Below are 12,665 nucleotides of genomic sequence, written 5' to 3' on the forward strand. Positions count from 1 at the left end.
GACCGCCCGCTATAGTGTAATGTACAGAGAGACCGCCCCGCTATAGTGTAATGTACAGAGAGACCGCCCAATATAGTGTAATGTACAGAGAGACCGCCCAATATAGTGTAATGTACAGAGAGACCGCCCAATATAGTGTAATGTACAGAGAGACCGCCCAATATAGTGTAATGTACAGAGAGACCGCCCAATATAGTGTAATGTACAGAGGGACCGCCCAATATAGTGTAATGTACGAAGGGGCCGCCCGCTAAAGTGTAATGTACGAAGGGACCGCCCGCTATAGTGTAATGTACGAAGGGACCGCCCGCTATATTCCATTTCCCGCTGTTAGTCCCTTAGAATTTAGGATCTATAGGAATTTATATCAATGACCGATTCTCAAGACAGGTCAATGTCAGATCGGCAGGAGTCAAATACCCAGGACCCCCGTCGTTGCTGGATGTCCGTGAGCGCAGTGGCCTTTTCCTTGACCATGTGACATCACGGTACATCAGTCACAGCTCAGCCCCATTCAAGTCAATAGGACTGAGCTGCAATACTAAGCACTGCCACTATATAATACACGGCGCTGTAACTGGTGTGCTGCTGGGAGTCGGCTGTGATCACTGTGGCTCCCTGAAACAACTCAGACCTCCCCCGATGGGATATTGATGACCTATCCTGAGGTGGGCTGCACTACTGCCCTCCCCCAATGGGGCTAATCCTTGCGCAGAACCCCTCCCTATCAGCACACGTGAGGCGTACTGCACACAATTCTGCTGCTGGAGCATAGCCTAAAGGGCAGGTTCACACAAAGGATTTTGATAATGGACCTGTACGTTCTTGGTGCAGTCTAGAAAACCACCAAAAATTCTTGGCCGCATGAACTGCAGCACCGAATCCACATACAAAATCCTCCGCCTGAACATCCCGAGGCAACATGTAAATAACTTAACCGTACCGCGGCGACCGACCGACAGAGGATTACGTTCCTGCAGACTGCGCACCTGACCGCATGGCTATGCAGCAATAATATCTTGCATACATGAGGCAGATCTCCATGTACCGCCATACGGCTGCATCATGCGCTGTGTGGATGGAGAAATCCTCTGCTAGAAGCAGAATCTAACAGAAAATGTCAGGAACACACAGACCACCAGGAAGATGCATTCCACACCAGACCCCGTCTGTGGGGGTCTCCTCCTCCATCACAGCGCAGGTCTGGCAGATATAGAGTGGGTACATTTTATCCTTCATACTATGAAGCTGTTGGGGGCAGGGGTCTAACGTACCGCTATACCGTGGACAATATCAAAGGTGCACGGCTCATTAAAGACTATGTACGAGCGGAATAATCTGGAGGTCCAGGCCCGTGGCATCCTAGGAGCCACAGAACATAAGCTGCACCACACGTTACATGTAGATATTTTATTTTCCTTGATGCTACAGGCGTCAGACCCAGCCGGCGACCGACACCTTCCTCATGGTCAGTTCTTTATGAACAGGCGGCAGAAAATCCGGATCCAGCAATCGTCTGCGGCTTCCAGACTCATCCTCCTGTAAGGAAAAAGCAGAAGGCGGATTAATAAAGGGACAAGAGAAAGTGATGCCACCCGATCCCATGTTTACAACCCCCTTTAAGCCCTTAGTGACCACCCATGCGTCTTTTTACGGCGGTCACTAAGGGGCCTTATGCTGGGCCGCCGCGTCTAAGGGCTGCATGGGTCACCGACTCTCACATGTGAGCCGAGGCCCTGCTATAACAGCCCGGACAGGCAGGAGTGCCAATCCGGGCTGTTTAAACACATTAAATGCCGCAGGCAATGGCACCTGCCGCATGTAAAGTGCTGACAGAAGGAGCGGACTCCCTGTCTCCCATCGACACCCCACAAATGCGATCGTGGGGTGTTAATGTGTGCAAAGGCTGGCAGGGGTCAGATGTAGGCCCCAGACCAGCCTTCAGTGATTTACAGCAGCCTGCTGGTCAATAGCAGAATTGCTAACTTATTCTTAGTTGCCACCGAAAAAAACGTAATAACAAAAACGATCAAAAAGCGCCATTGACTCCAAAATGATAACAATGAAGATTTCAAGTTGCGCTGCAAAAATCAAGCCCTCACACATCTCCACAGGAAAATAAAAAATACAAAAGTTATAGGTCTTGGGAAGCGGCAAAGGGGGTTTATTGCAAAAAAAGTAGTAAAAAAAATAAATATGTATTTGGTATCACTGTAATCGTACTGACCCAGAGAATAAAAGATATTTATACTGAAAAATGAACGCCGTAAATTTTATAACGTAAAAACGCAGTGGCAGTATTGCCGTTTTTCCCCATCTCCCTCCCAGAAAGTAAATCAGAAAGTTATGTGGACCCCAAAATGGTGCCATTTTAAACTACAACTTTTCGCACAAAAAAAAAAAAAAAAGCCCTCAAAGCTAAATAGACTGAAAAATAAAAAAAAAGTTATAGCTCTTGGAATGAGTCAATGAAAAAAAAAAAAATAAAGAAGAAAAATGATTGGTCAGTAAGGCCCAAAAAGGCTGGTTACTAAGGGGTTAAAACACAGGGGCCCGATCCCGCAATTATAGGACTGTACTAGGAAAGACTATAAAAGGACAGCATGAAGTTCCCATAGAACAGACCAAGGACGTGTCTGGGATTTCTATAACCTCCCCCCAATGCAGCAGGGAGAGGCCTCAAACCGTCCCAGGGCTGATCTAGCAGCATCTACAGGAACGGACAGGACTACTACAAGCCCCACCATGCTGGAAGAGCTGCACCCGCTCATCCCCAGCAATATCCCGGCATCTTACCTTCCGATCCAGCTGCACCGTCCTCCTGCTGTCTGTGACCTCTATCAGCCAGGTGTACGTTGTGTGGTTTTATTGCATCATGGCGGATACAGCTGAGGAAAAGAATCAGAGTAAATGCTGGGGTCCTGCAGATATAATACCGCCCTATAGCGTCCATATAACACACACTGGGTGTCTGGGATTTCTATAACCTCCCCCCGGTGCAGCAGGGAGAGGCCTCAAACCGTCCCAGGGATGATCTCGCAGCATCTACAGGAATGGACAGGACTACTACAAGCCCCACCATGCTGGGAGAGCTGCCCTGAGGAGCTTCCCGAGGAGCATACCCACCTTGTACGCAGCTCCACCACCGAGGCGTCAGACAGTCCATCTCCTGAAAGACATGAAAGTAAACGTTAAGCGCAAAGTCCTATTAGGCCAAGAAATAGAACAGGAGAGAAGAGCCTCCAATAGGGGGCGTCAGCGCTGCTGAGGACAGGAGAGAAGAGCCTCCAATAGGGGGCGTCAGCGCTGCTGAGGACAGGAGAGAAGAGCCTCCAATAGGGGGCGTCAGCGCTGCTGAGGACAGGAGAGAAGAGCCTCCAATAGGGGGCGTCAGCGCTGCTGAGGACAGGAGAGAAGAGCCTCCAATAGGGGGCGTCAGCGCTGCTGAGGACAGGAGAGAAGAGCCTCCAATAGGGGGCGTCAGCGCTGCTGAGGACAGGAGAGAAGAGCCTCCAATAGGGGGCGTCAGCGCTGCTGAGGACAGGAGAGAAGAGCCTCCAATAGGGGGCGTCAGCGCTGCTGAGGACAGGAGAGAAGAGCCTCCAATAGGGGGCGTCAGCGCTGCTGAGGACAGGTGAGAAGAGCCTCCAATAGGGGGCGTCAGCGCTGCTGAGGACAGGAGAGAAGAGCCTCCAATAGGGGGCGTCAGCGCTGCTGAGGACAGGAGAGAAGAGCCTCCAATAGGGGGGCGTCAGCGCTGCTGAGGACAGGTGAGAAGAGCCTCCAATAGGGGGCGTCAGCGCTGCTGAGGACAGGAGAGAAGAGCCTCCAATAGGGGGCGTCAGCGCTGCTGAGGACAGGAGAGAAGAGCCTCCAATAGGGGGCGTCAGCGCTGCTGAGGACAGGAGAGAAGAGCCTCCAATAGGGGGTGTCAGCGCTGCTGAGGACAGGAGAGAAGAGCCTCCAATAGGGGGTGTCAGCGCTGCTGAGGACAGGGGAGTGTCTGGGATTTCTATAACCTCCCCCCGATGCAGCAGGGAGAGGCCTCAAACCGTCCCAGGGCTGATCTAGCAGCGTCTACAGGAACGGACAGGACTACTACAAGCCCCACCATGCTGGAAGAGCTGCACCCGCTCATCCCCTGCAATATCCCGCCATCTTACCTTCCGATCCAGCTGCACCGTCCTCCTGCTGTCTGTGACCTCTATCAGCCAGGTGTACGTTGTGTGGTTTTATTGCATCATGGCGGATACAGCTGAGGAAAAGAATCAGAGTAAATGCTGGGGTCCTGCAGATATAATACCGCCCTATAGCGTCCATATAACACACAACAACCCGGATGCAACCTTAATACTATTTTGTCGGGGGAACACAGAAAGATAGGGTTCTCCACAGGAGAGCGCCTGGATCTCTCCTAAACGTCTAGCTGACGTTATGGCTATTAAGAAGGCAGCCTTGAGCGTCAGATATTTTACAGAAATGTCCTGTACGGGAGTAAATGGTGGTTTCATTAGTCCTTTCAGGACCCGGTCTAAGTCCCACTGAGGGGCCCTAGGTGTTATGGATGGTCTTAATCTCGAGGCAGCCCTTACAAATCTTCTCACCCATCTATGGCTGGCCAGGTCTGTGTCATAGCATGTTCCTAAGGCCAAGATCTGTACTTTAAGTGTACTAGGTCTCAAGCCCAAATCCAGCCCCTTTGGAGAAAATCAAGAATATTTATGATGTTTGGGGGGAGAATTTACCAGAGGGTTCAGACCCAGCCTGTTGCAGCATTTCCTCCAGATATATATGGCGGAGGTGACTTTTTTCCTGCTGGATTTAAGGGCATTGATGACCTTTTCGGAAAGACCCCTACTTTTTATTACCTCGCGCTCAGGATCCATGCTGACAATTTGAATAGTCCTGGATTCTGATGGAGGATCGGACCCTGCGATAACATGTCCTCTCGGAGGGGAATTCGCCATTGTTCCTCCAGCACTAATTCCTTTAATATCAGGAACCAGTTTCTCTTTGTCCAGTATGGATCCACTAGGATCACTGTTACGGGTTGGACCTTATCTTTCGTAGTACTCTAGGGATTAATGCCCACAGAGGGAAGGCATAGGCGAGATCCCAGGTCCATCTGATCGAGAATGCGTCCACCGCCCAAGGGTTTTCCCTGGGGTTTATGGAGCAAAAGTGCCCAACCTTCGCATTTTATTTTGCTGCGAAGAGATCTATCTGAGGGGTTCCCCACCTTTTGGAGATCTGTCTGAACACCTCTGGATTTAGGGACCATTCCCCAGGATCTATGGTCCTTCTGCTGAGGAAGTCTGCTTGTATATTTTCCATACCTTTTAGGTGAATAGCCGTGATTGAGGATACATTTTTTTCCTCCCAAAATAATATTCTCTGCGTCAGTTCTAGACTTTGAGATCTTGTGCCTCCCTGGTGTTTTAAGTAGGCTACTGCCGTCACATTCTCGGAGAGAATCTTCAGGTGCTTTCAGAGGACTATCTTTTGAGATGACCTTAGCGTCTCCCCGATTGCCCTTAGTTCTTGGTAGTTTGAAGATATTGCTTTTATGTTGTCTGTCCATCTGCCCTGGTAGTTTGAGGAACCTACTCTCGCCCCCCATCCAGTGCCGCTTGCGTCCGCGAACACCTGAATCTCTGGAGCTTTTATCCAACTTACACCTTTTGACAGGTTTGTCTTTTCTATCCACCAATTCAAATTGGATCTTACGTTAAGGGGGATGGATATGTTTTTCTCTAAGGAGGACTGTTTCTTGTCCCAATTCCTCAGGGTCCAGGACTGGATTATCTTGGTATGAGCCTGGGACCACAATACCGATGTGATGCAGGAGGTCATTGTTTCCAATAGACTCATAGCATTGCATATGGAGCACTTGGTCTGGCCCTGAAATTTTTTTGTTTTTCCTATGAAGGATATACATTTTTCCTGAGGAAGAGATGTCATCTGAGCTCTTGAATCTAAAAGTACTCCTAGGAATTTCATCTTTGTTGATGGGACCAGGCAAGATTTTCTCCCGATTTATTATCCAGCCCAACTCTGAAAACCGATGAATTAGGTAGTTGGGGAGACTGGACGCCTCTGACTGATTTTCCCAGAATGAGGACATAGTCTAGATACGGGAAGATTTTTATTCCCTCTGATCTGAGAGGAGAGATCATTTCACTACTAGCTTTGTGAAAACTCTCGGGGCTGAGGAAATTCCGAAGGGTAAAGCCGCGAACTGGACGTGGTTTACCACTCCGGTGCTGTCCAACAGGACAAACCTTAGATTTTTTGCGAGTTTTCGTGTATGGGAACATTAGTAAGCATCCTTTAAATCTATGGACGTCATGTAATCTCCTGCTTGGATAAGAGGAGTGATGGACGTTATAGATTCCATTTTGAACCTCCTATAAACAATGGACGTATTTAACCCATTCAGGTTAATGATGGAATGAAAGGAGCCGCCTGGCTTCTGTACCAAAAACAGGTTGGAATAATAGCCCCTTCCTTCTTCTGAATAAGGGACTTTTACTACCACGCCTGACTAACTGCAAAACGCCATGCCAAATCCTTTCCAGAACTTGAGCTGTGAAAGGTTATCGAAAACTTTTTTGGAGGGATTGAGGAAAATTCTATCCGATAACAGTTTTTTAAAATACCCAAGGCCCGGGGGTTCTGGGTCGTGGTTTCCCAAAAGGTTTGAAATCTCCTCAACCTTCCCCCCCACTCTGGCGTCATTGCTTGTCAGGCTGTTTGTTTTGGGGATTAAGGAGGAAACCTCTGCCCTTTCCTCCTTTTTGGTAGCTCCACCTACCCGTTTCCCCCTATAGGACCTGGATTGGGTGTTAAGGGACAAAAGGGCTTCTTTTTGTTTTTCTCAGGAAATCCCTCCTTTTTATCAGCCGCTTTCTAGAGTATAGAATCCAGTACGGGACAGAAAACATATTCCCCTGAAAAAGCGATAGAGCATAACTTAGACGCTCTATCGCGTCCCCAAGATTTCATCCGCAGGGCCCTCCTTGCGGAATTTGAAAGAGCAGCATCCTTGGCAGCAAACCTCACGGACTGGACTCGGCTGAGGCATCCGCCAAAAATGCTGTAGCCGATTTGAGGAGAGGAACGGAATTTCCTCTCAGGGTTTTATTCTTAATATGGTTTTCAAGCTCGTTAAGCCAGAAGTACATGGATCTAGCTACGGAGGTTGCAGCTATGTTCGTTTTTATACCGAACATGGATGCTTCCCAGGACTTTTTGAGGAAAGAATCGGCCTTTCTCTCCATCGTATCCTGTAATTGGGAGGTCTTCTTTTTTGAATCAAATCGTTTTTATTAAACCAATAAAGACAGAAGTTCACAGATCAATACAATGTCTTTTCTTACTTCATCCATATCACGGACTCAGCGTACATTGGTATCAAGTCAGTACCGACACATTTATGAATCAAGTATCTGCATGTACAATATATCCATATATAAAACAATAGACACCAGGCATTATAAATGTCTAGACCCTCCCAGACCCCCTCCCGCCACCTCCCCCATCCCAACACCCCCCCACCCCCCCACCCTGTAAACTAGTCTTGTATCAATCTGAGCCTATATAACCACATGGGTATGAGATAACCAATCACTCCACAGTTTGTCAAACTTTTGAGGACACCCTCTTTTCACATACACCCCTTTCTCTAATATCAACATATCATGCACCTTCCTCTCAAACTCCTCCAATGTAGGCGGACTTCCCTGGATCCATCTCATAGCCACCAGCTTCCTGGCCACATACAACAACCGTCCAACAGCCACCCTGACCGATTCATTCCCTCCAATCTCAGACACATAACCCAATACACATACCTTAGGGTCATTTTGAATAACTAACATCATTTTACTATTAATCATGCTCCTTACAGCATCCCAATATTTCCCAATCACCGGACAAGACCACAACATATGCAGCAAATCCGCACCATCTTCCATACATTTCGGACATCTATCATCAGGTCTTACACCCACTTTTTTTAGGAATACCGGTGTTTTGTACACTCTATGTATGATAAATAATTGGGACAATTTACCCTGTTCACTCAAGGACACCCTGGGGACACCTTCCAGTATATCCTCCCACTCATCCTTAGACATAACGCCCAAGTCTGCCTCCCATTTCTTCATTCTCGAGAGCGGAAACCCCTCCAAGAATTTACCAAGTAAAAGAGCGTATACCTGTGATATCAGCCCTCTCTTCCCTCCCCCTGTCAGAAGGACAAGCTTATGAACTGCCTCCATTTGGGCTATCCCACATCCTTTCCGCAGCGTGACCTCAAGAGCATGCCTCACCTGAAGATATTTATAAAACCATCCCTTAGAGATATCAAATTCCTGCTGCAGAGTCTTAAATGATTTACATATCTTGCCCTCAATTAACTGGCCAATTCTCATCACTCCCTGAGCTTCCCAACCTCCAAGTCCAGACAAGTTAAGAAATTCAGGCAATAGATGATTATTCCTAATAGGGGAGAGCTCACTGATTCCACCCACACCTCTCAATTGCTTCACCCTTGCCCAAATCTTTTTCATGAGTTCGATAAGAGGAATTTTCCCCCTCTCAACATGCATACCTGATCCTTCCAGAATACCCATGAGGTCCCTACTACCCAACCAATGCTGCAAAATCTGTCCAGTCATATCCGGCATCTGGAAACTAATCCATCCCTTGAAATGCTGACACTGGGAAGCCAAAAAATAAATCAATGCATTAGGAACAGCCAGGCCTCCTTCAGACTTAGCGTACTGCAATGTTTCCAATTTAATCCTAGCCTGACCGTACTTCCAGATAAGATCCCTAAAAATAGAGTGAATTTTCTTAAATCTATCCAGGGGGATCCATACGGGAGCATTATTCAGTATGTAGAGCAGCTGAGGCATCATAACCATTTTTAACAGGTTCACTCTACCCACCACAGAGAGAAAGAGCCTACACCATGACCTCACCTTAAGCCTGAAAGTAGCCAACAACGGGGACAGATTGAGGACCTCAAAATCCGAAATTCTAGGTGTTATAAAACAGTCCCAAGTATTTAAATTTATCCACCCAGGGAACCAAACTATCTGCTTGTCTACCTGACAGGGCCTGCCCATCAATTGGCATCAGAGAGGATTTTTGCCAATTTATCCGAAGGCCAGAAAAGCCACCAAATCTATCAATCAATGCCATGGCCGCATCCAGGGATGCCCCAGTATCACCCATAAAAAGCAGAGTGTCGTCTGCGTACATAGCCACTTTGTTGTGTAGCCCACCATATTTAAATCCCAGTATATTCGTTGATAGACGAATATGTGCCGCCAGCGGCTCTATTGCAAGAGCAAATAATAAGGGCGACAAAGGGCATCCCTGCCTGGTGCCCCTGGTCAGGGCGAAACGGTCCGACAACCCTCCATTGGCTCTAATTCTCGCCTTGGGACTAGAATACAGGACCTTAACCCACCGGATGAACCGCTCTCCAAAGCCCATGCTTCTCAAGACCCCCCACAAGTAACTCCACTCCACACTATCAAATGCCTTGGCGGCGTCGAGAGCCAGCAAAGCCCTATCTCCACTATTATCTGCCGGGATACTCAGACTAGTGTACAACCTACGGAGATTAATAGCTGTCGATTTCCCAGGCATAAACCCCGTCTGGTCCGGATGTACAATAGTCAGAATCAATTGGGAGGTCTTCTTGACCATCTTTGCCACCTGGATGTCGATTTTCGGAATGTCGTTAAATATTTTTATGTCGGTTGGGTCAAAGAGTAATCTATTTTTCAATTCTCTGGGGACCCCCAGTCTCCTCTCAGGGTCCGTCCACTCAGCCATGATCATATCCTTTATATTTTCGTTTACTGAAAATACTTTAGATTTCTTGGCTCTGAGCCCCCCAAACATCTCGTCTTGGACCGATCAAGGTTTTTGTACCTCCTCTATGCCCATGGTTGCCCTTACGGGACCCAATAATTCTTTCATCTCTTCAGAAGAAAATAAATACTTTTTCCTGTCCTCCACTATCTCTCCCTCTGACAGTGCATTTCCGTTCTGTCTAGAGGTGGAAGCGTCTTCGTCCATGTCCTCTGATTCAGAGGAGGATGGAACGGACACCCGCAGTTTTTTCGCAGGCGGAGTCGGAGGGGCAGATCTGAGAGACGCTAGCGAGGATTGTATCTCGCTCTGAATCCATGATTTGACCTCCATAAGTATGGATGGTTGCTCCTCTTTAACAAGCTCATTAATGCAGACTTGGCAGAGCTTCTTCTTATGATTTGCCGGCAATCTTTTTGCGCATCTAGGGATTTAGGCCTTAGTTCTGGGCTCTTTCATTCCCTAAAAGAGGAGCAACCCGGTAAGCTATTGCAAGAGGTAGCATAACATGATACATGTTTTTCTTTCCCCACAGTGGAACTCACGATCTGAGTCCATCTGGTCTGCAGGGGTATCAGGGGCCGACATCTGGAGCAGGAGCCTTTACTGGGACGCTAGTCCTTTCAAATCTCCCGCCTTGCAGCGATGGATGCGGCGTCTGATGTAATCTTTGTGCGCGCACACGGACCCAACCATCGGCCGGAACAAGGAACGACGCTGCGGCTTCACACAATGAGTCCGCGAGCAACGCGTTCGACGGGTGCGCGGTCAGCTTCCTTCAGGAAGGAAAAGGGGGACCCTGCACTTTGGGGAGGGATTCAGGCCCCCGCAAGAGCAGGAACGAGATCCACTCCATAATCCTCCTCTGCCCAGCTTAGGACTAAGCCGCCGGAGGGCAGAGGGAAGGGATCCCAAAAGGTACTAAAAATAAACGCTGTAATCTTCTCACCTCCAACAGGAGGTCTCTCTGTGAGGTCCCCCCCCGTAGGGACAGGAAACACTGAGGGTGAGAGTGGGTGGTGGCCTTTTAAACTCTGTGTTCCTGCTTAAGCCTATGGCGACTCTTGTGTAAATGTATGGCTTGTGGCTCCTGGTGGTCATACGTTTTGTTTTTGTTTTTTGCCTTTTTCTGTTTGTAAGGTTGGCCACCCCAGGTCTATAGGAATGGACAGGACTACTACAAGCCCCACCATGCTGGAAAACCTGCACCCGCTCATCCCCAGCAATATCCCGCCATCTTACCTTCCGATCCAGCTGCACCGTCGTCCTGCTGTCTGTGACCTCTATCAGCCAGGTGTACGTTGTGTGGTTTTATTGCATCATGGCGGATACAGCTGAGGAAGAGAATCAGAATAAATGCTGGGGTCCTGCAGATATAATACCGCCCTATAGCGTTCATATAACACACAACAGGTGTCTGGGATTTCTATAACCTCCCCCCGGTGCAGCAGGGAGAGGCCTCAAACCGTCCCAGGGTTGATCTCGCAGCGTCTACAGGAATGGACAGGACTACTACAAGCCCCACCATGCTGGGAGAGCTGCCCTGAGGAGCTTCCCGAGGAGCATACCCACCTTGTACGCAGCTCCACCACCGAGGCGTCAGACAGTCCATCTCCTGAAAGACATGAAAGTAAAACGTTAAGCGCAAAGTCCTATCAGGCCAAGAGATAGGACAGGAGAGAAGAGCCTCCAATAGGGGGCGTCAGCGCTGCTGAGGACAGGAGAGAAGAGCCTCCAATAGGGGGCGTCAGCGCTGCTGAGGACAGGGGAGAAGAGCCTCCAATAGGGGGCGTCAGCGCTGCTGAGGACAGGGGAGAAGAGCCTCCAATAGGGGGCGTCAGCGCTGCTGAGGACAGGGGAGAAGAGCCTCCAATAGGGGGCGTCAGCGCTGCTGAGGACAGGGGAGAAGAGCCTCCAATAGGGGACGTCAGCGCTGCTGAGGACAGGGGAGTGTCTGGGATTTCTATAACCTCCCCCCGATGCAGCAGGGAGAGGCCTCAAACCGTCCCAGGGATGATCTAGCAGCGTCTACAGGAACGGACAGGACTACTACAAGCCCCACCATGCTGGAAGAGCTGCACCCGCTCATCCCCTGCAATATCCCGCCATCTTACCTTCCGATCCAGCTGCACCGTCCTCCTGCTGTCTGTGACCTCTATCAGCCAGGTGTACGTTGTGTGGTTTTATTGCATCATGGCGGATACAGCTGAGGAAAAGAATCAGAGTAAATGCTGGGGTCCTGCAGATATAATACCGCCCTATAGCGTCCATATAACACACAACAGGTGTCTGGGATTTCTATAACCTCCCCCCGATGCAGCAGGGAGAGGCCTCAAACCGTCCCAGGGCTGATCTCGCAGCGTCTACAGGAATGGACAGGACTACTACAAGCCCCACCATGCTGGGAGAGCTGCCTCATGTGCCAGGTCACATGACCAGTACAGAACCATTATACCCAGCACCACCCTGTGCAATATCATGTCAGTCCCACGACCAATGGAGAATCTCGGTAAAACCTCGTCTACTTTGTTGGTCTTCAGTGCACTGCTGAGGCCGGTGATTGGCTGCAGGTAAGTAAGTAGAGATGTGCTGGAAGAACCGGAGCGGCGGGGGACTCTTTATTACGGGTCAATCCCGAGTGGTCAGGACAATCCCCTTAAGGGCTCATGCATGCGGCAGTCAATTTGCGGTCCACAATGTACGGTCGACATCCGTACGCTTTCCGCAGATGGATCCAGACCCAATCAACTTGAATGGGTCCGTGGGCAAAAGAG

The 12,665-nt window shown here is 49.1% G+C and overlaps 6 non-coding genes across 6 annotated transcripts; all 6 read right to left on the reverse strand.

Annotated features, from left to right (window-relative positions):
* Positions 1–2,630: 2,630 nt before the first annotated feature.
* Positions 2,631–2,763, reverse strand: LOC122939710. The gene has a single exon (XR_006390148.1). It is a non-coding gene; the product is annotated as a small nucleolar RNA SNORA9 (small nucleolar RNA).
* A 202-nt stretch (positions 2,764–2,965) lies between these two features.
* Positions 2,966–3,098, reverse strand: LOC122939712. The gene has a single exon (XR_006390150.1). It is a non-coding gene; the product is annotated as a small nucleolar RNA SNORA9 (small nucleolar RNA).
* Positions 3,099–3,997: 899 nt separating this feature from the next.
* On the reverse strand, positions 3,998–4,130 carry LOC122939707. The gene has a single exon (XR_006390145.1). It is a non-coding gene; the product is annotated as a small nucleolar RNA SNORA9 (small nucleolar RNA).
* Positions 4,131–11,302: 7,172 nt separating this feature from the next.
* Positions 11,303–11,435, reverse strand: LOC122939711. Its single transcript, XR_006390149.1, has one exon. It is a non-coding gene; the product is annotated as a small nucleolar RNA SNORA9 (small nucleolar RNA).
* Positions 11,436–11,839: 404 nt separating this feature from the next.
* On the reverse strand, positions 11,840–11,972 carry LOC122939709. Its single transcript, XR_006390147.1, has one exon. It is a non-coding gene; the product is annotated as a small nucleolar RNA SNORA9 (small nucleolar RNA).
* Positions 11,973–12,174: 202 nt separating this feature from the next.
* Positions 12,175–12,307, reverse strand: LOC122939708. Its single transcript, XR_006390146.1, has one exon. It is a non-coding gene; the product is annotated as a small nucleolar RNA SNORA9 (small nucleolar RNA).
* Between the last annotated feature and the right edge of the window lie 358 nt (positions 12,308–12,665).

The sequence above is a fragment of the Bufo gargarizans genome, chromosome 5 (genome assembly GCF_014858855.1).
Source record: "Bufo gargarizans isolate SCDJY-AF-19 chromosome 5, ASM1485885v1, whole genome shotgun sequence".
NCBI lineage: Eukaryota > Metazoa > Chordata > Amphibia > Anura > Bufonidae > Bufo > Bufo gargarizans.